Genomic DNA, 4,062 nt, shown 5'->3' on the forward strand with positions numbered 1-4,062 from the left:
TATCTGTAAGCTGTTAGTGTCTTAACGACCGTTCCACAGGTGCATGTTCATTAATTGTTTATGGTTCATTGAACAAGCACGAGAAACAGTGTTTAAACCCTTTACAATGAAGATCTGTGAAGTTATTTGGATTTTTACAAATTATCTTTGAAAGACAGGGTCTTTTAAAAAATGTAATTTAGCCTTTATTTAACCAGGCAAGTCAGTTAAGAACAAATTCTTATTTTCAATGACGGCCTAGGAACAGTGGGTTAACTGCCTGTTCAGGGGCAGAACGACAGATTTGTACCTTGTCAGCTCGGGGGTTTGAACTTGCAACCTTCCGGTTACTAGTCCAACACTCTAAGTTGGAAAACCTCCAGTTTAAATTACGAGTTGTCATCTCTAATATCTGAGTTTTGGAATGTGCCCCTGGCTGTCCATAAATTACAAAAACAAGAAAACTGTGCAATTGTCATTCCCGGGCGGTGATACGGGCCGACAGGATGCTCTCAATATTGCATTTGTAGAAGTTCATGAGGGACTTAGGGGCCAAAAACATTACTTAAAGCCCCTGAGGTTGAGGAGGCTGCTGTTGTGCTTTCTTCACCACACTGGATAGACCATTTCAGGTTGTCAGTGATGTGCACGCTGAGGAACTTAAAGATTTTCACCCTCTCCACTGAGACCCCGTCGATGTGGATGGGGCGGGGGGGGGGGGGTGCTCTCTCTGCTGTCTCCTGAAGTCCAAAAATATGTCCTTTGTTTTGTTGACGTTGAGGTAGAGGTTATTCTCCTGGCACCACTCCGCCAGGGCCATCACCTCCCTGTAGGCTGTCTCATTGTTGTTGGTAATCAGGCCTACCACCGTTGTGTCATCAGCAAAGTTGTTGATTGAGTTGGAGACGTGCACGGCCACGCAGTCATGAATAATATTACTGCATCCATGTTTGGTCTATATGAACCTTGTTCTCTGAGCAGAACTTTGATGACATTTATATGAATGTATGATGTTTAACATATCTCTGTGGTCCTTTTATTTTTTTCATCGTGAACTCTAACAACTTGTTCTGTATGCAAGAGGTTTTATTGCCCTTCTTAGGAATGCTGCCTCATCTGCATTGGACCGATCCCCCAGACAAACCTTTTGGATGCTGTGACCTCCTGTGTGGACGTTGGGCTAGCTAGTTTAATGTCAGTGTACCTTGAAATGGTCTGATTGGTCTATGGTGGTCAGTTTTGGTTTGAAAAAGGCACACCTTCATAGGAATACATGGTTCTGTCCTGCTTCTTCTTGCATCCTGTCCTTGGAGAAAAAGTATTCTGAGGAGTGCTCTCTTTTCTAGGCTAGTCTTATGGCCCGTGTAGGACCGATTTGTTCATGCTTTGTCTTGTAACTTTACGATGTACAACATATGCCTAAACTAATGCCTTGTTGACAGTAATGTCTTGTAACTTATGGTTTTGCCTTGTATAATGTAATTAATTCCCTTTATAATGTTATTAAATAGTTGCATTTTATATTCACATCTAATGACCATTTTGATCTTAGTCAGCTAAACTATTAATACTTGATTGCACATTGTTTAATCCTAATATCTAATGGAGTGAAATATATTATATGCATATTATTGAATATAATTTTGCCCTACGTGTGTGTGTGTGTGTCCGCGTGTTCCAACGTGTGTGTATGTGATGGCCAGTTAATGGCTCATAAGTCTGGAATGCGAATGGGCCGCTGACACAGCACACTAGAGAAACCCATTCAAGTTGCCCTCCTGCCCCTCCTCTCCCTTCCCCTTTAGAGCCTGACCCCTGACCCTTGGATAAGTCAGTACTACTGTGTGTGTGTGTGTGTGTGTGTGTGTGTGTGTGTGTGTGTGTGTGTGTGTGTGTGTGTGTGTGTGTGTAATTTGAGTGGGCCAGTGACACATCATACTACTGAAACCCACTCAGTACCAGTCAAAGGACAGGCTGACTGGCTTTATATAGCATTCACAGACAGACTGTCAGTGTACTGTATTTCCCTTTAGATCAACATCTAATACATTGTTTAGTAGACTACCTTGGGAATGAGTTAGCAGCAGGTGAGCATTCAGACAGTCTCGCTGAATCACAGCCACACAGAATCACAGTCACACTGTATCACAGTCACACTGAATCACAGTCACACCTTATCACAAGCGCACTGAATCACAGTCACAATGAATCACAGTCACACTGAATCACAGTCACACTGTATAAGACCTCTTTGTTCCAAATCTGGCATTGAACCAACCTCCTGTAATGGCAGGACAATGACTGTTTGTTTTTATAGAGAAGCAGGCAGGATCACTGTTTTGACATTCTGCCAAATGTCCCAGAATCACCTGAGGACGTCCTGTGATGACATCACGAGAGTTCCATCGTAGCCAGTCTGACTGGGGGTCTTATCACCCAGCGGCATCTGAATCCAGGAGAGGAGACCAGTACACGTTTGCCTCAGCGGTTAGCCAGGCGGTCACTGACCTGCTGTCAGGGGAATCAGAGGAAAGTGTTGGCTCGTGTTATAATGACCTGTCGTGTTGTATACACCACCACAGAAGATAGCTAACACAGAGACCAATAATATATACAGATTTCTCATAATCTCACACAGACAAACACATCATCCACTCTTACCTGTTGATAACTATAGAAGTAGAATGAGTAGTACTGACAGAACTAGCTAACCCACATACAGTGTGCTTGTATTGGCAGAACATTTGCTACAAGGACTGATGCTTGTTATTTTTACACGATGACTGTTGCTCAATGGTTACATTCTTGGAATGGCACAATTTACATAAACATGCAGGCCTTGATCTACTGAGCTACCGGGTGAGTGTACCACAGAGACAAAGTAGTGTGGCTTGTGTGTGTAAGTGACAATATAGTGTGAAAACAGACACACAAAGTTCTGCTTCAAGTCTAAACGAGAAGATGGCTAATGAAGAAAGACTTTGAGAAAAGTTACGATTAGCAAATTAAACAATTATAAATGATTACTAAACCTGTGATGATTTTGCAAATTAAGTGAGTGATGGGAGTTATGCAATTGTGTTTCGGTCAAGTCTATGATTGGAATGTGATTGTGCTTATACCTAGCTTTCTAGCGTAACGATTATATCAAGGTGTGGTCTTCTGGATTGGCTTTTCCACCGTTGGATGTTTGTACCAGCAAGGTGTTTATCATAAAGAGAGGAATAGCCCAGTTGGTGTGGATAGTTTATAGTTTTCTATGAAGACAAACAAACATGATGCCATAGTGCAGTCTGTGATGTCAAACCTCCCAATGCACAATCTCATTTGTTTTGCATGGTCCCTGTAACATTTGACGTTAAGGGTAGACCAAGGAGCAGCGTGATTTGAGTTCATTATATTTTATTGAAATGTGAACCAGCAAAAAAAACAATAAACAATACAACGAACGAAAAGCTTCGTAATGCAAAAATACATGCAACCAGGCAAATACAAGATCCCACAACTGAAGGTGGGAAAAAGGGCTGCCTAAGTATGATCCCCAATCAGAGACAACGATAGACAGCTGCTTCTGATTTGGAACCATACTAGGCCAACAAAGAAAAAGAAAACATAGATATACAAAAACAAGAGTACCCACCCTAGTCACACCCCTACCTAACCAAAATATATAGAATAAACAGGGATCTCTAAGGTCAGGGCGTGACAGTCCCAACTGTCCTGATAAATATGTGCAGTCCATTTCATAATGTTGTCACAATATTGTTTTATTCATATCGTCTCCCATTGGGTTGAATGAATGTAATATACATGTGAAACTGATGAACTTCCTTCAACAACCTTCAGAGAATAAAGTTGTAAAGTGCCAAGATCCACAGTTAAGTGGCACCACTGACAAATAACCACAGGCATCAAGAACAGGTTTAACGCAATAGCAATGTCCAAGAACCCACACTATCTGTCACTCAGTCAACAGTTCATTTGATACAATTCTGTTTGAAAAGGTAGTAAAAAAAAATCTGGAACAGTGCACAGAAACACATGTTAACTGGGTGTGTGGCCCTTGAAGAGCGCACAAGAGTT

Source organism: Oncorhynchus kisutch, linkage group LG15 (genome assembly GCF_002021735.2).
Source record: "Oncorhynchus kisutch isolate 150728-3 linkage group LG15, Okis_V2, whole genome shotgun sequence".
NCBI classification, from domain to species: domain Eukaryota; kingdom Metazoa; phylum Chordata; class Actinopteri; order Salmoniformes; family Salmonidae; genus Oncorhynchus; species Oncorhynchus kisutch.